The sequence below is a fragment of the Peromyscus maniculatus genome, chromosome 15 (assembly GCF_049852395.1).
Source record: "Peromyscus maniculatus bairdii isolate BWxNUB_F1_BW_parent chromosome 15, HU_Pman_BW_mat_3.1, whole genome shotgun sequence".
In the NCBI taxonomy this organism is placed as follows: domain Eukaryota; kingdom Metazoa; phylum Chordata; class Mammalia; order Rodentia; family Cricetidae; genus Peromyscus; species Peromyscus maniculatus.
The window spans coordinates 63,085,401-63,107,502 of record NC_134866.1 but is presented as its reverse complement, the minus strand read 5'-3'; the positions used below and the strand labels follow the sequence as shown (position 1 = coordinate 63,107,502).

General features: G+C 45.9%; 1 long non-coding RNA gene across 1 annotated transcript; it reads right to left on the bottom strand.

Annotated features, from left to right (window-relative positions):
* Positions 1-1,568: 1,568 nt before the first annotated feature.
* Positions 1,569-21,434, bottom strand: LOC107402596 (uncharacterized). Its single transcript, XR_001579782.3, has 4 exons — positions 21,225-21,434; positions 9,977-10,106; positions 8,103-8,152; positions 1,569-4,621 (listed from the first exon to the last, which is right to left on the bottom strand). It is a non-coding gene; the product is annotated as an uncharacterized LOC107402596 (long non-coding RNA).
* Positions 21,435-22,102: the final 668 nt, after the last annotated feature.

The window sequence follows — 22,102 nt, the reverse complement described above, 5'->3', positions numbered from 1 at the left end:
ACCTTTGACATTGGCAACTCAGATGCATTATTCAGCAAAACAGCAATTACTCATTGTTTTGCACTTACACATTAAGAACTACGTGACACTTTGAGACACAATAACAAAATTGCAAAGTCAATTATATTTAAAATAGACATCTTAATAAAATATACACAATCGACTTCTTTCACTCTTTCTGAATTGTTTCGTTACCCTTTTCTAACTGTTTACAATCAAATAGAACATGTGAGCATTAACCTTGAAGATAACTGATTGATATGTGTGTGCAAAAACAAATTAAAAACTATAAAGGGGAAACGTATTTGGAGGGCACTAGACCCCACCAGTCTGCTCCTCCTGTGTATTTTGGGAAATGTACTTCCATGGTGTTCATTTACAGTGTCAATCATAGTGGCAAACTTTGAAAGAGTAGGATGCTAAAACTCAAAGCAAAATTTAAATAGACTCACACTAACAATTCTAAGCAGAACTATAGCAATAAAGTCCAAGTGGAGTCCTTTTATGCATAATTAGAGTTTCAGGTAAAAATGAGAATTGGTTTTGAATCTATTTTAATTGCACAAGAAGCATTTTTGTAACTTCAGTAGCCAAGTAATGAACTCCACTCCTCAACTAGGCCTGCATCCTAAAGCTTCACTTCAGAAATTAAAATGTTTGTCTAGATAAAATAACTTCGTAGTGAACTCTTTTATTTCTTCTCATTTCTTTCTGTATTTTCTGCAATGTAACCCCTTGCAATGATATTAGTTCTAGTGTGGGAAAATATTATAATTGAGATCTGGTAAGTTATTTGCAGACTTCAAGTTTTTCTTTACACTGTGCTGACATTTAGTACAGCCCTGGTGAGGAAAACAATACAACCATTCATGGCTCTAGACGTAGATTTCAATCGACTTAGACGGGCACAATGAAACTTGGTCATTCACTGGTTACCCATATTGTGTTCTCAAATTTTCTCTCAGCAAAAGTATAATGACTCAGTATTGTATGGTTGCGTAGACAGGGGCTCGGAACAAGAGACACTAGTTTTGTCTGACGGTGTGAGAAAGTCGTGAAGGGATCTTTTCTTCCAGATGGTGTTAAATTCAGCTGCCTTTTTAACATTGGCCTTGCCCAGCAATCTGCTGCTCCCGGTTCACAAAGACTGCCTTGGTTCCCACTAGTTAACATGCATACTCACGCAACCTGCAACCTCACTCCAACTGTTTTACAATGCAGTGGTATGCTAAATAAACTTGATCCGGGTTCTGCCAATGTTAAAACTAGCTTTCAAAGAACTACTTAACTGATATTTACACTTCTTTTGACTTAAATGTGCATGCCTTCGGAATATTTCAGATTTCAAAGAAATATCACCTTATGATAAGGTCATTGTAGAGATTATCTTGGACACCCTTCAGACTCATGCTCAGATATGGTACCTCCTTCAACACACACAAATAAAACAAAATGTCAGAAGTTTGATGTGCAATAGAAAAAAAGAAAATTTGGAGCATGTTGCGGCAAGAGCAGTGGGACAGCAAAAAATAAAATGAAAATAACATTGAAATGTATTTTTATTGATCGATAAGTTATGTAACATTAGTATGATACAAAGCAAGTTTGATATGACAATGGCAAACACATAATTTTAATATTGTTTATTTTCCTTAGATGTTATAGTTAACAGATTTACATAAACGACCAAGATGTAGGCAAAAACTTCAGTAAATTGACTCCATTGAGTGCTTTGAGTAAACAATAGGTTTCCCCAGCAAACATCTTACTGCCTTTAATTGAACCTCCTTGAGAAAGAAAACCACACACTTTGTAATGTAAATGTTAATTGTAGTAGACAATGGTTCTAGGTAAATAGCACCCCTGGACATGGGGCAAATGAAAGGAACACAGGCACTTTACAATGAAAGCTTGTTTGCACAAACAGTGCTTCCAAGGTAAACAAACATGGGTCTTCTCAACAGTCTCTGCAGTGGTAAAACTGGGGCACGTGTGCAGCAGTCAAATTGAGAATTCGAGTTATTAAAGTCTCTCAGCTTTTCTAAGTGAAGCCTTACAGGCTTTTCTAGTCTCAGTCTTATAAGAAGTTGAAGCGGTAAAGAAAAATTATGTATTTGGGAGAGTCAGTAATTTAGGCCATGTGAAGATAACAGGCAATTTTGGACATTTTTTATTGCAATGGTTGTATTTATGTACAAATGCCTATACCAATGTTTGCCTGATAACGTGCAACAAAATATAAGGAATTTCGGGAAAGGATTACAATGGGAATCTCCAAAACCTCCAAGTTTATGCTAGGACTGGTTACTTTCAGATAGAAAAGAAAGAAGAAGAAGAAGGAGGAGAAGGAGAAGAAGAAGGATAAGAAGGAGGAGAAGAAGGAGAAAAGGAGGAGAAAAACTGTGTAGAACACATCCTGCTAGGACTATTCTAAAACAAGTTTTTAAACACATTGTGATTGTAACCAACTTTGTATAAACTGGTGAGTTTGTTGCTTTATTTCCAGAATGTAGATTTGCATAAGTAGGCCAAGTTCCCGAGTGTCACAGAAAGAGGTAAACAACTGATGAAGTCAGTCCTAATGAGTGTTATGAGACATGACTTTAAAATATAACAGCCACAACAAAAGCCAAAGGTGATCACAAGGCCCTAAACCACAGGCTGAGGATGTCCCTGAGGGATGTTCTTGGCATCCCTTTTCACTTGCTTTCCCTAAATAATGAAAATTTCACCAAAAGAGAAAGCCAAATTTAATCATGGCCAGATTAAACAGTGGTTTAAAAATTAACAGAAACAGTACGTAGCAGCTACCAACCAGTTGGTGTTGCCGTTTGGGAGGCTGCAGATGGCTGTGGGTGGGAAATGCCTTTACTTTCTTAAGCGGTGGAGATGAGTATGGTGTGTGTGCTTGATGTTTTTTTTCATACCCCTGCCCCCCAACAGGGCTGTCTGTCATAGGCTGCCGGCCAGGCTTTACCACTTGCCCCCGAGCGTGGGAATCGGAGCGTCCTGCCGTTCACATCTCCTGCTTTCCGTTTAGCGGAATCAATTAGGCAAGACAGACCCTCAGATTCCCCACCCCCTTTCCATTTTTGTCAGGTCTATATACGTCCTAATTATTTCAGTTTGGGATGCCAGAGCTGTTTCCTGGATAGACCTGATCATCCTTAAACAAAAAGAGAGGAGGCGCACACGTGGGTTGTGGCGTTAAGTGTCACTTTCCTATCCAATGCTAGGCGCAGAGTAAGACAGAACATTTTTTTAACACTTTGACAAGAGGGGAGGCGATCTCGTCTCCATCATGTCTTTCTGCTTCAGTAGCTTCCTCAAGGAAACCCTCTTGGAACAGAGAAGCATCTGTCCTTGTATTTTGAATAGAAGAATAAAAAATCAGACGCCCCCTCCTCCATTTTTCCCTGCTAGCTCTAAGTCCTCGGGAGATATAAATTATTAACCTTCCAGTATAAGCTTTACTGAAAGTCTGACCTCATAGAATTTAATGTACATAGAAAGTTTCCAAGCACAAGCTTCAAACTTGAGGGAGGGGCCTCAGAAGGGAACTGCCCAAATCTACATAATTATGGAATCATTTTTAAACGAGGTCTCAGGCACCGCTGTAACAGCTTTCTAAGAAAAACATTTCTCATATGTAAACGTTTGCTTCAAAATAGAACAAGATAGAACAGTACATGCATCTTCGCCCATAAAAACACCACACAATTCTCCTTCTCAAAACCTGGCCCTTTAGATTTCAGCCTGTGGGTCACTGAATTGCCTGCATCCCACTTGTAATCATAAGAAAAGAAAAGTTAGATTCAATAAGCATTCCTGACCTTTCTCGTTTTTACTGTCTCTTGGTTGGAGTCTTTCATTCTGGACCGCTCCTCGGTGATCTTGAAGGAGTTTTTACTTTCGGTTATCTAGCTTTATGAAGACCAATACACTCATACAGCTAGATAACCAAAGATAACAACTCGCTTCCCTCACAGGGCTGTCTTCCTCTGGCTGGACTCCAGATCCGATCCACTCTGGATTTACAGAAGGGTAGTCCTCCAGGATATTCGCCGCGGTTAAGATTCCTCCTTTCATGCAAACATGACCTGGTTTCTGTCTGAGTGTGTGCGGCTGAAACATCCAAATAAGAGCTGTTGCATTCAGAGTTTATTCCAAACTTTTTTCCCTTCCAGCAAGTAATCTCCAGCCGCGTTAGGCAACAATTCATCTATTAATATCAGAAAATAAGAACCAGCGACTAAGATGCAGCAAGCTGTTCCCGTGAGCAGCAGCGTCCATCCCTTCACAGGCCTCTATTTGCATTGTAAATTGCTTCATTCTCACGTAAGGTTCTTTAGCCTTCCTCTACTGAGATGTATAAAGCCATGGGCAGTTTCCAGCGCCGGTTAAAAAGGAAGAGGGGGGAAATCCCATTCTATAGAAGTGGCAGCTGATTCAAAGATCTGCTCCGGATCATTGGGTTAGGCATCATGAGCTTTTTACCAAGTGCTGGCAGCTTGATTGCACATATCTTGTATGGGAATGTTTTAGGGGGAGATCCTCGATTTCTCAGGACTTCTAGGCTGGGGAGAAGATGCTGTCTTGCTGGCGTACTGCTGCCCCCGGTCTGAAAGAAGGAGAAAAGGGCCATCATTGGAGGGGCTTTCACTGCCAAATTGTGGACCAGCCCGGCAAGGTCAAAGGTTTGAGACCGCGGGAGACCAAGGTAATGATGATGTCATGAGAAATCTCAAGTACATGGTTATTGATATGCATCAGTGATCAGCCAACTGCCCCAAGCCTGCTGCCGGGAGTAGCGGAGGCTGCGGCGGCAGCTGCAGCAGAGGTGGCGGCGGCGACGCAGCAGCAGCAGCAGCTTTGCAGCGAGCCCTATTTTCCCAATCAACATTTCATCCACTAGCACTACGGACTGTTCCTGGAAAAGCAACCCGCGGCCTTTTACCTCCTCGACGCTAGTGTAGATCGCTCTAATATCCAAAGACTGGAGGAAATCTCTCTCTAAGGACAGATAAAAGCATTTCAGGTCTGGGGAACGTCTTTGCCTGCATTTCTCTTCTGGCAGATTGCATACATAGGCCGGCAGATGGAAGGCACTTTACTAGTGCTTAAAGCAGGGCCTCGCTTTCTGGGGCTGGGAAACAGATCTGTATTACGCAGTGAGTCGATGTGTGATTACATTGACAATTTGCTTTGGTGTTGTGTTTTTAACGGCTTCACAACTCAGTCATGTTTTGTATCTGCGTACCATGGCGATAGGGCAACATATTTTGTTCTGTAAGTTCAAACTGAACGATCTAAGCAGACGAGCTTCATCTTTTTTTTTTTTTTTAATGATTGCATATGAAGGGTGTGTGCGTTAGAGTGCAGCCCAGGTAAACACTGCAGGAATACCGTCTAATGTTGCACACAGCTCTGCTGTAGTAAAATGCTGAGCCTTTGTCTACTGTGGTAAACACCAGTTTTCTTCCCGGAAAAATGCATTAGACTTCATTAGACTTGCTTATAAAATTACGACAAAATTATTGTCTCCTGAAAATGCAGATAAAACACCTGGATGTGAAGAGCGTGGTGCCTCCTCATCTTCTCTTGCCCCACCCACTCATATCTGTCTTCTATCTAGAAGCAGAATTTAATAAATTAATTAGCTTCCTTCATTGTCTTAGAAGTTTTTAAAGTGTGACTTTAAAATCACTTCCAAGAGTCCCTTTCCTTTCCCATCCTTTATAATAGATGATCTGTCTAGCACATCTATGATATCTAACATTCAGCTGCCTCTCAACAAAACATCCATGGTAATCTCCATAAGAGGCGTAGTCTCTGTGGGTAAGCATTATGAAGTATGTTCAAAATTACTAATTATTTTTGGTGATGTTGCTGTTCTTTAAGTTACATGCTAACAGAGAATCTGTAATTCTTAACATCCGTTGCACACGTCACCAGGGGGCCACTATACTCTCAATTCCACACTGCGTCTATTTTCCCCAATGGCTAAACACTTTTACATTTTTTTTGTAACATAGTTTTCTCAGTAATTCACTAATTTATTCACTTAAGACGTGAATGAGAACATGCTTATTCAACCACATACAGAGAGCACACATATATAAACCCTGTGAAAGAGACTGACAGGTTTTTTTTTTTTAATGGTAGGAAAAATCTCCAATGAAGAGTTTAAACATAATATCACACCAATTAAGATATGGCTTAGTAACAGAGATGCCAATTTGTCCTTAGATTAATTTGTTTACTTTTGTGTTAAGCATTCTTTTACTGGTTGTTTAGAAAAGACTAAGATGTCGAAAGAACTCATCTATATTTCTTATCAAATCATGAGCAAGAAGTCAGATATAGAATGCACATGTAAACTACAGTCCAATTTTTAAAACACATTCATGGGATTTTTGTTCCTTCTTAAACCGTGTGGTCACAACATAAACAACTCACTGAGGCACAAGCCACTTCTGACATGGTGTCAAATCCTAATGAGCTTTGAAGCTTAGAAGATTAAAGAGCACTGTGGCCATGCTATCCAAGAACGAGCAGCAGAGTAATTAGTGATCTGGCAGGTATTACATAAAGCAAGCAAATGATCAAGTCTACTCAACTCTGTGAGTCAAAGCCCAAGAAATCAAGAATGGTTTTAGAATATCCCTTTGCTTCACGTGTGTCTAGGTGTGAGAGGGCAGGCTATATATTTATCTGTTGGTGGGTGTGTATTATCCTCATATTTTTGAGTTTGAAAATTATTATGACTGTATCCCCATACTTAACACTAAAATGCATTTTTAGAAACAGCATCTACAATGAGAGTTAACACACTGAATGTCTGAGTGTTTCTGCCATTAGAAACTACAAAAGATACTGTCTTCAATAGCACCTTCTCAGGGAATGCCATGTAGTCATGCCAACTTACTCTAAGACTGGTCTCCATGCTTGGTATTCAAAACAGATTCATCATGGGAACCCCAATAAGTGAAATGAGCCAAGATGAGGGTTTTGGGCAGTCTGTTCATTAGCCATGAAGCCAATTAAATATTTTACTTCTCTATCAACCTCTCAGGCTCACAGAAGAAAATTAAATACACTAAGATTTAACATTGAGTGCCTGATTGTGTATAATATTGCCAAAATTTACAACATGGTTTGTCATATGTATTATATACACTCCACAATATGTTACAATTACACAGCTCCAAGGAGTCCCACCAGTCACATGTGAAGAGCAGCTCTCTCAACAACCACACTTTGAAGTCAGATATTTTTGCTTTAAAAAAGCTATCTAGCTGAGCTACATAATATTTGCTTGAAAATCAGCATCCTGAAGGATATACAGAATTCAAACAGCTTGCCTGCTCATTCTCTAATGAATGTACATCAGTAGCCAATAGATTAGGATGTGATGGTCATGCTTATTTTCTGATTGTTTTATAGGTCTCCAGATTTCTGAAACATGACTTTGAAACATCCTGGTTTACTTGGGAATAAACAATCTCTGCTGGTTAAAAGTAAAAAGTTATGATTTCCCCCATATTTGGGTCAGAATTATGCTATTTACTTAATTCAGATACATTTGGTTTATGACCAATATTTAGAACACCTCTAAATCCTATTTACATTAATGCAGAATACATAAAGGACTGGCCTAACATCGATTCTTTTTAAATATTTGGTTTGTAAGAATTACAGGTGTGCAAACTGTAGTCTATTAATACAGTCAACACTACTATTGTCTTTATAAAAAGCTATTTTATTTACAGTCATGTCCATGGTTCAAGTAATGTACCTAACTGGCTTACATTATGATAAACATATCTTTCTCTTCTGAATATGAGCTTCTTTCTTATAGGCTGTTGCAGGCTATATTTATATTGTGCTTTATGCATATACATGTATGTATATATTAATACATATTCACAAAGGCTCCTCAGGAGAAACAACTGAACACGCTGAAACTTCAATGTTTCTGAAATTCTATCTGTTGCAAGGGGAAATATGTGATACACTGCAGACCTGTCCGCCAGTAAACAATGCACTGTTTTGGTTTTGTACATCAGTCATATTTTATCAAGTAAAAAATCTTAAATTACCTTTGTTTGATTGAATAGTCTGCTCATTTTATGCTTCTTTGAAGTCTCGTCTGAAAAATAGGCAATAAAACAAATGATCACAGTTTATATATATATCATCACCATAATATATAGATTTAATTTAAAGTATAACAATTACTGGGATTCCTTAAAATACCATAAGATTATATAAAACACCAGTACTGTGTATCTTGGGCCTTAGCACCCACAGGGTTAAATATGCTAATTTGCATTTAAATGGAGACATGCATGATAATGGGAATGCAAAATATGCAGGATCTAGAGGGGTTTGGGAAATTAATTTTTCTTTCTCCTTTTATTTTTAGCTTGGAAAGAAGAGAGACTTAAGAAACATTAGGGATTTGAACCTTGTAACCTGCCATACAAAAGAGAAGAGAGAGCCCCACCATGCAAGGATTTTAAGTCTGGAACAAAGTCTTATTTTCTAAATGTTTAAGGGACTGAATTTCCTGGCCTCTCAGACAATGGGAATCCCTGGATAAATGTCTAATCCATTCGAAAGATGCAAATAGTTTACTGTAAGGCCACACGGCACAGTGAGATGTGCATTCACATCTATGGCTCCTGATTGGCTCTTTCCTTTAGTAAATCAATGAATAATGTAAAACCTGATTGCTGTAAAGTGGTGGATTTTCATACCCTTCCCCCACCCCACCCCTACAATCCAATATTAGGAAGTCTTACATACTCCCGAAAATAGGTTGGGTTTTTTTTTTCTTAATGATTTTTTGATTCTTACTATTATTTTGGACTGGAGGGGTGGAGCCGTGTTGTTTTTGCAAAATGAAAGTACTACACCCGTCCAATGATGACGACTACAGTAGCTCGTTCCTGCCTTTGCCCTAGTTACTGGTGCCAAGGCGGAGATAGAGGTGGAAGGCAAGTGTGGGCACCAAGAGAGGGAGAAAACGGTCCTTGTGGGCCCAAGGCAGCCACAGCTCTGAACCCCCACCCCCACCCCACGGCCGTGGCCGTGACTTGACAGGGCCTGGGGTCTAACTTCTGATCAATTCCACTGAATTGCCCTGACCCCTTCAGACAGTACTCCATTCAAGCACCCTCGCCACATTTGCAAGAGAAAAAAAAAAAAAAAGCCGCAGATCCTAATGCAAAAATACATGGCTCTCCTTGCCCGGGATTTTCTGCGGATAGTCCCTCACCACCGAAAGAAGGTCTTGCCTTCAGTTGATTTGGGGCTCTCAGCAAAGGAAGAACAGGCTTCGCTCCGATTCCAAAGGCGTCTGAAGCTGAATAGCTCCAAGTACCAGTAACTAACCATGAAGGTTGCATTTCGGTTAAAGCTAAACTCCGGACAGCCCTGTAATGTGGTCTCTCCCCTCCAAAATCCAGAAAGCAGAAAAAGGAGGAAATTTACCAGATACTACTACTGTACAAGTTTTTCCCCAGGATCTAATCAGACAGTGGCTTCGGTGCCAGGTAACCGAAACTTTGGGGCGATTCAAAATAGGCAAATTATTCTAAACGAGAACCCAGAATTCAAGGACGCAAAGCACTATTGTATTTAGCACTGCGTCTAAGAGAAGAAAGTCCCGCCACCAACACCAAAAATTTACATACAAAATTTCTTTTCCCTGTGCGAATTTTTCCTGGCATCTCTCTGCGTTTAAGGTCAGCCCGGAGGATAATTAACAGTCCTGGCTCGGACAACTCACAAGATCAACAGGTTTGGCATTGGAGACATACAATCAATTAGCTGAAGCAAAGCCCCGGACTGGCCCTCGGAGCGGCCCTTGCCCGGCTGGGCTCTTGGTGTGGGTACCCGACAACTACCGGCACTGCCGGCCTGGCGCCGCCGGCGGAGCTTGCAGCCTTCACGCAGCCAAGATACTCACTGGATGTCCCTGCGCCAGGCAGTGTCGTTCCCCCAAATCCAGCCGGACCGAAACCGAGCCTCCAGGCAGAAGACAAGATCCAGTCACAGCAGAACGTGGCCACAGCACACAAACAGGTTCCTTTAGGCGTCTCCAAAAAAGAAGGGAAAAAAAATTTTTTTTTTTCAGATCAGTCTTCTCTTAGTACATTTAAAACTGCCGCTCAATTCCACTTGGTGGGCGATTCTTCCTTGATTGCGTCTAAAATAGTTTACGCCGCTCTTCTCTTCTGAGGGAGAGAGAAGGGCGCAAAAGACCAAGGAGGGGGAAGAAGGCAACTTTCCCCCCCACTCCAAGCACTTGCTCCCTGAGCCTCTGAGTGCAGAGTGAAGTGGTGTGTGCGAGGCTCGGCAAGTTTTTGGGGGGGCTGTCCAAGGTCTAGTCCAGCCCCCTCTGCCGAGGAGGACGTGCTCTGAAACCCAACCAATTTCCCCACTGCTTTTGTTACTGATGAACTGAAGCCCTATTGTTCATCCATTGCCACGGTCTTTTGCAGTCCCCACACTACGTTCTGCGTTGCCAGAGATAATGAATTTGCACCCAAACCTCTCATAGTCCCCTCCTGACAGACGGAACAAATTAGAAATGTCTCGTCTGAAGGAGGGCAATGGCTACATTTTCCTATTGTAGGATGCAAAGCACACATTTCTTTGGAAACTTATTTTGCCTTTTCTACCTTTTATTTTCTTCCTTTTTTCTCATTACCCCAGCTTTTCTCCTCTTAGTTTCTTAGACACATTTTTAAAAGAATCCCTCTGTCTTGTGTTCCCAGAGCACCATTTTATTAACTTGTGGGCCTTTCTGCCTCCCTACCTCCTTTTTTCCCCTTTCTTTCGGGGTTCCCTTTGCAATTTTATTTACAAACTTGTAGAATGACCTTTTGACTTGCAGAGTTTTTTTTTTTTGGATAGGTCTTTTGGTTCAAGCCGCCCTCCCCCTATTCTGTTGGTTAGTGTTTCGCTAAAGACAAGGTATACATTAAGGATTTGTCTTCTCTAAACTCCAGTTTTATTCAAAAGGCACCAGGCATCATGCATGATAAAGGCTGTGAAGGAAGAAAAAGCGTGTGTGTGTGTGTGTGTGTGTGTGTGTGTGTGTGTGTGTGTGTGTGTGTGTGTGCCAGAGAGGCTTAGGTGCAGGAGGAGGGGCTGGAAGTGTGTAGAAGGAAAGGTGGGGGCTTTCAGGGAAGGTGGGGATCCTGCAACACCAGCAGGAGGCTGTCAGGGGTGCGGGCGCGTGGGAGGAGGGGGAGGCGGTGCAGGAATCTGTCCCGGTGAGGGCTGTCTGCTCCCTTGGGCCTATTTGCCCGCCCGGAGCTGGAGGCAGCTTTGGCACGGATACCTAGGAGCCCGGGGCCATAGTGGGAGCCTGCGCGACCCAGGGCGAGGAGGGGGTGGTGCTCTGCAAAAATTCGACGGCCGCCCGTCTGTCAGTGTGGCCGGGGGAGCAGAAGGGAGGCTCTCCTGAGAGCTGCAGGCGCCCTGCCCGGCCGCCGGCCCCCAGCTTTCCCGCCAAGTGCAGCCGGAGGACAGCCAGCCAAGCATGTCCTTGGCGGGAGGGTCCCCGCCCGCCGCGCGCGCACGCGGCCTCCGCGCACACGCACAGGCCCCGCGCACACGCACACGCACACGCACACACTCCCCTCGCAGGCACGCGGCCCAACGGCGGCGGCGAGCAGGTCAGGAAAACAAAGCTGGGCTGCGAGGTGGCATCAGAAACGGCTGCCCGGGGAAGCTGACGCCGCGGCCTCTAGCGCCTCTTCCTAGCCTGCTGGCAGGTTGGTGCCCTTAGCTCCACTGCGGCCCGCGAGCAAACCCTCGCGGCTCGGAGCGGGTGGCGGTCGCAGGCGGGGGCCGGCGTGCTCTGGGAGGTGCCAGCGGCCCCCGCCCGGTGCGCGGGCACCCGCCAGCCCAGCCCGCAGGCCTCCCTGCTCGCCCAGCGCCGCTGCCTCCACGGAGAAGCAGCCGAGCTCTTAGAAGAAAACACCAGGCCTAATCCAAGCCGCAGCCCAGGGGATGATGGCTCCCACCTCAAGTCCCCTTCTGCAGACAATGCGATCGGGAGGGCCCGGCTGTCCAGGGGAAGCCTTTTTTAGGAGTACCTCTCCCGAGGGGGAAACTCGAGCCCCAGCCCCGCAGCCTGGCCCGGATAACTCCCCAGACAAGTCACCAGACCTGGCCATGCGAAGACTGGTCTCTTGCCCCGAGTCTCCTCCCTCCGTGCTCACCAGCCTAAGCACCTTCCAACACACACACACACACACACACACACACACACACACACACACACACACACACACACACACACGTCCCTCCCACTACAGTAAAATTCTCGCTCCTGGCACTGCTATTAATGAAGCTGACAGGCATAATTTGTTCACAGGTAAACAGGTACCAAAAAGAGAAGCCCTCACCATTTGGCTGGGCCATTTACCTCTCCCTACTGGGAACATGGGTGGCATATCGTGTTTTAGGAATGCTTTGCTGGTGTCTGTTGTCTCCCTCTCCTCCTCTGGTAGAGAGATTAAAAAAAAAAAAAAAAAAAAAAAGATGATCCATTGTCAATCTTCTTTCTGACAAGTGACCCAAGCGTTGTTCTAAAACACTTGGGATTCGTTTTGTTTGTTAATCTGTTGCTTTTGGTTTGTTGTTTTAGGGGTGTGTGTGTGTGTGTGTGTGTGTGTGTGTGTTTCTTTTTCCTGGGGAAAGAAAAGAACTTGTATTTGGTGGGGCTGGAGGCACAGAGCTCGGGTCTGTGTATGCAGCGGGAGGGCTGGCGAGGCTGGCAACTGCCGCGGGCAGAAACCAGGCAGCGGCTTGCAGCTCCCCCCCTCCCCCCGGGACTGGCAAGGGCGCCCTTGGCACCTCCGGCTCGGGCTCGTCCACCGATAGAGACTGCCACACAGGCTTTCGGGCTCCACCGGCTGCCGCTCCGTGTTTTCCCCCATCCCGGTTTCACGTTCAAGGTTTAGCTGCGAGGTCACGTCCATTGACGTCAGCTCCCTGTCTCCCTCTACGTCCGGCTACATTTACATACATCAAGGAAATTAGGGCATTAAAAAAATATGCAAATCCTGCGCGAAGAGGAGCGGGTGCATTCCTGGAGCGACCGCCTTTTATTGAAGCTTTTAATTAAAGGGGCCAGTTGGCTAGCCCCTGAAACAACCGCCAAAATCCCCCAAAAGAGAAAAATAAACGCTGTAGCCTTCGGGAACGGTTGTTTCGGCTCCTGTTCTGTGGGCGGCTGAGGACCGCCGGCTGCCCTGCTCCGAGAACAGGTTAGAGGAGGCAGCTCCGGCCCATGCATAATCAGGGCCCCGCGCCTCCATTCTTTCCTCCTCCTCCTCCTCCTCCTCCTCCTCCTCCTCCTCCTCCTCCTCCTCCTCCTCCTCCACTCCTCCACCTTTCCTCCTCCTCTTCCTCCTCCTCCTGCTCCAGCTACCCTTGGGTCCAGCGTGTATTATTTTTAATACTGATGCATATGTAAAGATATATTTGCATTTTTTAAAAAATTCCTTGAAAATTTCTGGTTCTACATTTTTGTTGACTCCCCGCCCCTCCTTTTTTCTTCCTGTTTTATATGTCTGTCTGCCTCTGTTGTCCTTTCTGTCAGTCTTCTTTCTTTTTTCTTTTTTTTTCTTTTGGCTAGTGTCTGCTGCTATCTCTAGCTGGATTATATACACAGTTGCCTCCCTTCTTTTGTTTACTTAAGATTACGAATATGCATATGTGTTACGTATGCATTGCCAACTGGAGAACGTCCTAGTGTGATCATAAAAGAAACACATTTCGTTCTTCTTTCTTTACCTACCCCTCCATTGACTGTAATGCCTACTGTTTTGAGGCTCAAAGTTTGATTGTCTCTGATTAACTTCCTATTAGTTGAAACACAGGTTGGAGCCAATACATTTGAGAAAAGTACGTGTGAGAGAAGGGATTCCAGATTACTAAAGAATTATGCTGATTAACTGAGGGAATGCGGTCGGTATTCATCACCTATTGCTTTCTAGCATTTCTTGTGAAAAAAAAAATCTATTTTAAAATGTGTAGACACAGCAATGGACACCCTTCTGCAAGGAAGACATTTTCAACCATGTTATATGTTGTGTCCTGTCTGCAGCATTCAAAATGTACTGAGTTTTATTTTATCTCAATATGGATGAAAACGTATTATCTTGATTGCAAATCATCCTTAATTCCAGACTTTGAAGTGAAAATACACAAACAAAACAGTTAACTATATTAACCCAGTTGATGTACCTTAAAATATATAGGCCTTGAGCTGGATTTCAAGCAATAGTAATCTTGTTTATAGGATAGGATTTTTCCTTCTTGGCAGTATACCTATTCAGCACAATGACTATTGAATATATGTATATTTAAATTATATATTAACATTCCCTAAAGCTATCATGTAAAAAAGACCCAATCCATAATTGCATAACCACAAAGAACAGGGAATGTGCACACATGCAGCTCTTTCAATTAAACAAGTCCGAGCACATGCACAGGTAATTAGTTTGCTTATGAATGACTTACCTGCATAGATACTCAGCCCTGCCCAATGGCTTTTGTGTATAAATATTCACATGGATTGCCTCCCATTTCAAACCTACAGCTGTGTGCCATCTTTCATGTTGGACTCCCTAGCATCCATTTTCAGCACCCTTAATTCTTATGGCATTTTCCAGTCTTACCTCTGGCTACAGTTTCTCCAAGCCTACACGAAAGTGCTCATATAATATGTCACCCAATAAAAAGTGGTCAGATGGCTATGCGTAAAACATTAAAAAATGGAAACATATCCACCCTCCAGGTTCACCCTTACCTTGCCATATATAGCAAGATTACGTTTCCTGAGGTAAAATTTCAGCACATTTTATGAATACTTGCAGAATTCCATGACTGGCTACAGAATTCCGGTTGGGGTGGGGGAAAACGGGCCGAATGAATCAATTCAGCAGGCTGAATGTCTGAGTGTGGCTGCAATTCAATTGTGCGTGGCTGTTTATTCTTGCCTGGGCTCCGGCACATACCTGCCCGCTTTTATGCAGGATCAGGACAAACACACCGGCCACGTTGCAGGGCATAGAGTGTCGGTGCATGTATTCGGATGGAAGTAGCAAGGAATGTGGGATGTACTGCTGTCTGAGCATGCATGTGTGTACAGATGCATGTGCACGCGCGCTGTGTGACAAGGGACAGAGAGAGAGGTACACCTCTTATCTCTGATCTCTCTGTAATCTTTCCTGTTTCTAATCTCCCTCATTGGCTTCACCGTCGCTGCGGTGTGCGCGCTGTGGCTTACCCCGAGGGCCCATGGCTTGGTGGTTTCCTGGCTCGGTGGGTGTTGCAGCAGAGGGTGGGTAGCGCCGCTGTCGCCGCTGCCGCGGGTCCGGGTGCTCTGTCCCAGCGCGGCAGCAGAGCGCGCGGTGTCGCGAGCCCCCTCCCTCCCGCCCTCACCCCCATCCTCTCCTCCCCTCCCCTCTGCGCCTCCCTCCACCCCACCCCCCGCCCCGCATTACCATATGGAGGCCGAGTCCCTGCGAATCACGGCAGCAGCGGGCGGTATTTGAATAAGCCCCGCAACCCCAGGCGGACCCCCAACTCTTCCACAAGCAGAGTGCTCTGCACCTAGGACCACCGCGCTGGTCCATAACCCGGCAGCTACCGACATCTAAAGTCTCTTGTGCGCTTCGGGGAGAGGGCCAGATAAGGGTGATGGGCCTCCCTCTTCCTAGTTTCATATTAACTTGACTGATAGAATCAGACAATAAATTATACAAGAAAGGGAGCGGGAAAGAGAAAGAAAAGAGGCGAGAAATAGAAGTGAAAGGGAAGGGCGAGAGGCGCTGTAGAGAGGAGAAGGAAAAAAGAACGGAAAAAGAGAGAGGGTTGACTGAATGAAACAGAGAAAACGGAAAGGCTGAGACCAGAAGAAATATCCAAACACATGAATCTGAGCATTTCAAGCTAAAAATACCACCTCACTGAACTTCACAACCTACAATTAGACACGTGCCCGTCCTACCCCACCCCCAGAGATAAATCTGCTGTCTCGATCAGAAATGATTGTTTAAAATTGTATAACAGACATAAGACTTTAAAGGAAGGAGCTAATTTTATGAAACATAGCAAAGGGCGTGACATTTAATGAAGGTATTTGCCAACTCTGGCTAAAATTTCAGCCTCTCTTTGAATCCGCAGCCTCTTGCGCTGCGGGTCCTGGGAGGCTGATGCTTCAGCCTAGACACCACAACAAAATTATCCCAATGTGCTTGGGGCTTTAAGTGAGAATCTCTTCCCTGTCTTCTAGTTTCATATTTGCTATGGTTTTCCTCTTTAAGAATGTTTTACTTTTACACAAAACACAGCAGTATGGCTCTTTAAAAAAAAAAAAATCACACCAAACTCTTGACTGGAGATATTGTTTTTAGACTCAGATTAAATATGGAGCTAATTCCATTTCCACCGTACATGTTGCGACCGCACAAGACTGAATTTAAGGTGTTCCATGCCATCCCCCTACCCCCTTCTAATCAGAGAAGTGAAGTCTCCATGCAAAGAAATCTGGATCGTAATAAAATCTCCAGCCATCTATAGGATAAGACCATTGTTGAGTGTCTCTCTTGGAATCTGCAAGCCAAATGCCCCCCACCCCCCTTGAAAGACACAAAAAGAACGCCTCTGATTAATAATCGCTTACGCGGCATACTGAGCCAAAGCCAGGGGCCCGCAGGACGCCGGAGAAAGGAACAGAATTCTCAATACCTAGAATTTTAATACAGATTCCAAAGATGAGCTAACCCTATCCAACGGAGATTAACACTTTAGTAAGCAATGCTTTGGGGAGGGCGATGGGGGAGACTAGTGTATTTCAAAATTTCCTTTCTGGGCTAGAGCAAGGGGTGACCAATGCATTCACCCGACATTCTGCGTACAGGCATGTGGGCAAAATCATAGGTAGCTAACGGTCCAGGCCTAGCATTCTGCACCCCCCCCCCCTTCCCGCTCGACCTCCTTCCTTGGTCTTTTGAGACAAGGCTATGAAAACTCTTTTTGTGACTAGTTCCCGCGAAGCTAGTTTTGAGCCTCTTGTTTATTTTCCAAGTAGAATCGGAGTCTGAATTCCTCAATTTTGGGTTTTGCCACGGTGCCCCCCATCTCCCCATACCCCACCCCCCACCCCCGCCCTCGCTGGGCTTGTGAAGAGAAAGGAGGGACCCTGGCGGGGCGGATGAAGCAGGCTTTCAGCCTGTTCCGTAGGGGCGGCCTCTTGGCCCCACCAAATTCGTCTCTCCTTTCTGTCTCCATAGGTGTTTCCTTAGGCCGACCACGGTTGCTGTGGCCATGGCCAAGGGAGCCAAGGTAGGCTTTAGGGGGAATGAAATGAGGGAGCGGCCACAACCCTGGAGCTCGGGGGAGTCTGGGCGAGCACCCGGGCCGAAAGCTAGGGGCCAACGTCGGGCTCCAGGCTCCTGCCGGCAGGGAAACAGCGACACCTACTGGCCCCTCGAGCGCCGCTCTTGGGCCGTCGGGGCGGCCCTGACCTGGAGAACCTGCATTCTCTGGACTCGGGAAGCTTCAAGAGCTTTGTGTTCAAGGCTCTGGGGACCTCTCTAGCCATTGTGCGCAGGAAAGGCAAAGCTATAGTTTCTAGAGGGCTCTAGGGGGCCGCAGAAGGGGCCTGATGACACAGGGAACCTCAAGCCGAAGGTCCTTTCTCCTGGGAACCCTAGGGACCTGCAAATGCATTGACTTCGGTTATATGAGACCCAAGCAAATGTCGCAATCCTAATTTACTTGGGCTTATAATGTAGTCTTCTTCACCACCACACCTATTTCAGCGCCAAATGAAGACTGTATTTTTACAAATGCCTGGTGCCATAGGCCTGCAAATTGGTTGAGCCCTTCTGGGCGCTGCATCCAGAAAGCATTTGGTACCCTTTTGTCCCTTAAGAATTATAATCTTATTAATTCCTCAAGTTAAGGGAAACTTGGGATGATGGTGATGTTTTTGAGATCTAAGGCTACACACACACACACACACACACACACACACACACACACACGAGAGAGAGAGAGAGAGAGAGAGAGAGAGAGAGAGAGAGAGAGAATATCAAAGTAGATATGTTAAAGTATATGTATTCTATATAAACTATGTCTGAGTACAATTTTAGTATTCTAGATTTTTTTGTCTCATGAGTCTTTTCTGTAAAACCAAATAGCCGTTCCATGTGAAAGCGTGATGTAGGTGGTCCCAGCAGTGAGTGGAGGAGGGAGGGGGGACCCAGCGTCCTCTCCTACTCTGTATGTATCCTTTTCATGTGCCAGGTTCTGGGCTGGCAGGGCCCTCTGAAGTCTTACTGTGACTCGGGACTAACCTGTTCAAATATTAAAGCAGATTCCTTTTCCTTAAAACACTGGAGCATTTGAACTAGTTGGAGTCTTTGAGATTTCAATGTAAAATGTCACAAATGCCACGTTTTTTTTTTAAGACAATAAATTCACCTGTTAATCCAAAGGTCAAGAGTTCATATTGGAAAGTCTTTTTCTTCACTTTAGAACACTGGCTGGAACCAGGGTCTAACACGTTTAAATCAGGGAAAGGGCAGGGAAGCTCTGGTCAGGCTAAATTATTGTCTTCATTCTGCAGAATTGTAAAAGTTTGCTCATTTCTTTTTTCTTTAAATAAAACAGGATGCTCTTAGTGTTCCTAAAAGCAGGTTTTTAAACAGTTGTCTTTCTATTTCCTTTTTTATTAAAAAAGAAAAGAAAACTCTCAAAGTTCCAGAAGCCCCAACTCGTTTTTTATAATTGGAGTTTTCTTGTTCTAGTTCTCCTGGAAGTGTGTGGACGGGAGTGAGTTTGGTAATACATGGACTCACACCTTAGAACAGACCCACAGCAATTTGTATGGTGTGTGAGTAAACTCAGATTACTAACACGGAATAAAAGACACCACTATTCTTCTATTCTTCTCAATGAGCCTGATATCTTGCTGTATATTAAAGTTTCTCCTTGAAAAATGAAAACCCTCCTAGGAAAGCAAAATGATTGCAGAATAGTTAAATGGCACGGAGTGTATCAGCACCCAGCCAAGGAAACCCACTTCGCAGGGTCCTGAGGTATTGAAAGCACCTTGGAAAATGGCAGTGGCCTTTTGTTTTTGCTTTTTTTCCTTTCTGTGTGGGGGTTTTAGAATGTGTCGTATCTGTGACCCCCCAAACCATAACTGGAATGGATTCTTGTTTCATCGTCTTTGGTGCAACTCTAAACATTATTTTATCCTTAATGTGAAAAATGGAGCGTGTGCTTCAAAATGGTGGAATTTCTCTGCACCTACATAGCAACTAGCCCCAACAAGTTAGCCTAGCACACCCCGGGCAAAGGAAATTTACTTGATTTGGGACAGAAAATTAGGTCAGCACAATAACTTATTTCATAAGAAACATGAAAATGCTTGCTATAAAAACACAGATGTGTGTGATTTTAGTGACTTGTGCGGAGCAAGGGTAGAGACAAGAGTCCTGGCGTGTCCTGGTGTCCCCTGGTATAGTTCTCTCTGAAACAATTGGAAACAGACTGAGCTTAATAGACTGGGTCTCTGCTCTTTGTCCTATCTGCCTATGCCCCAGTGCCATGGGGAGGGTGTGCTTACTTCTCTCACTGCGTAGTGAGTATCACGAAGGGAAGGAAGCAAGGATGAGAATATCGATCAGAAAGTAACATTATGGGAAAATGAGACAGATACATTTGAAGCCTGCTTAAATCCCAGCTAGCTGGCTGGCTGGGGAGGGAGCCTTTCCGTGTAAGTTGGCAGTCTGCGTGAATGAAGCTCTTGGGAAGAGAAGGGGCTTCCTGGATGCTGAATGCCCTTCCCTTCAGCTTCATGGAGAGGAGCTCCAAGGACACCTGTGTGCATCTACTTGGAGGTGTGTGTGTGTGTGTGTGTGTGTGTGTGTGTGTGTGTGTGTGTGTGAAGAGAAAACATTTGATCAAAAATACATTGGTAAAATTCTGCCTTGGTATCTGTTGGGACCAGGCATCAAGGTCACTAACTGCCCAGGATAACTCGGGGGGAGGGGGCAGCGTTGTTGCTTTGGATGGCACGGAAGTGGCTTCTTTCATTTCTCTGGCTCTTTACGGCACTTCTTTTGAGTGGGGCGAGACTGAGTTTCCTCCTCCTCCTCCTCCCCCTTCTTGATCCTGGCAAACAAAACGGTTCCACCACTTGGGCCATCTGCCGCAGGTGTAATCGATGGCAGGGGGCCGACCTAACTACACTCCAGGCTCTTCCAGGTCCTCACCGCTCTGCACCAAACAAATGAGTCCTGTTCTGCCACTAGGGTGCCGAGGTGGACGATGGATGCTGGCCCCAGCCTCTGGCAACACTCAGTGCTTAGAAACCGGAGCCATCTGACAACACACGCAGCACACGGACGGGCACAGAGAAAATGCCCGGGCATCGAGTGTTCCTTCAGCACCCCCCCCCCCCGCACACAAACGGAGCATACGTACATAACATTTAAAAGCCATTTAGAGTCCCTCTTAATTCTCGGTAACTCAGAGCTGTCTACTCATCACTCCAGGCCCCCCGAGTGTGTTTGCGTGTAGGGGGGCACGCATGGATGTACGTGTGTATTTAAAAACGCTTATTGGTAGGTCAGCAGCAGCTGATCAGTCATGGTGATCCAATAATCTTTTTGACTACGTACCAATTTTCGTTAAAGTCATTCTTTTTAAAATGGGGGGAAATAACAATATTCTGCACCATCCGGGGAATCCTTAGGCTAGGTTCGAGGGAACGGCCGAACCAGAGAGTGCCCACCTCGCCAAACTTTCCCTCTTCGGGGTATGAGAGAAGCCTACTTTCTCACTTCCTGACGAGGCCAGAGCGTCCCTTGAAGGCGGGTGTGGAAGGAGAGGAGGTCGGCGGCGGCGTAGGGAGAACCTGACGCTGGAAGGCGCAGCCGTCGCGGATTGCCCACGGAGACTGGGCAGCAGCAGCCCCGGGCCGCAGCCGGAGCTGGGGGCTCCGAGGCAGGCGCCCCGCACCCGTTTGGCCTGGGAACCTGACTCTGGAGCCCTGCCCCGACCCCTCGCCCCACCCCAGCTTTCTCCGCTGGTTGACTGCCGCGAGTTTCTCAGATTTGGGCGGGGTTTGGACCCTTCCAAGTGGGAACTCCGCGGGCCCCCAGGGTACTCACCTTAGGCGAGGCCCTGGCAAATCTTGGCCCAGAAGCATCAAGTTTCCACTCCTAGAGGGACCAGGCTCCCTCCTGTCTTCCAGTCACCGCAGGTCTCTCTCTCTCTCTCTCTCTCTCTCTCTCTCTCTCTCTCTCTCTCTCTCTCTCTCTCTCTCTCTCTCTCTCATCTGGTTCTGGTGACTTTTAGAGGCAAAAGCTTGGTTATTCAGAGGAGGGGGAGGGACATTGGGAGAGTGGGGGAGGGGGAGGGAGAGAGGAAAGAAAGGGAGAGAGGGAGAATGGAGGGTGCAGAGAAGAAGAATCAGAAGATAGTGCGGGCGTCGGTGGAAGAGGAGGAGGAAGAGGTGGAGGGATGGGAGGGGTAGGGTGGAGTAACAGAAGATGGGGTGGGATGTGACCGCCAGGAATAAATTGCTCCCCACCCAGCTGCAGTGCGACGCCCCCAGCGTCTCTGGGGAGCCGGTGCGTCAGCTCCCGACTGGCCTAGGCGGGGCGGTACAAAAGCTGGCGCCGCAGGACCCCCTGCGAGGGCTTCCACCCAGTCCAGGCAGCCTGGGAGGCCGCTGCACCGGCCGCCGGCGGCGCCTGGCCCCGGCAAGGTGGCTGGGCAGGGCCTTCCAGCCGTCGGGAACTTTTACTTCATCCCGTTTTGTGTCAGACAAGTGCAGGGACCCGCGGGGCATCCTGGCCCTCCTCACCCTGGCGCGGGGCTCCCCGGCTAGAGCCACTGCTGTCCGTGGGCTCGTGATCCCGCCCGCACCCCAACCCTCGTCCCCGCACGCCAGGGCCCCAAGTCTCTGTTATTCATCGGGGCATCCCTGCCTCTTCTTTTTTCTTTCTTGCTGAGTTCTCTCTCTCTCTCTCTCTCTCTCTCTCTC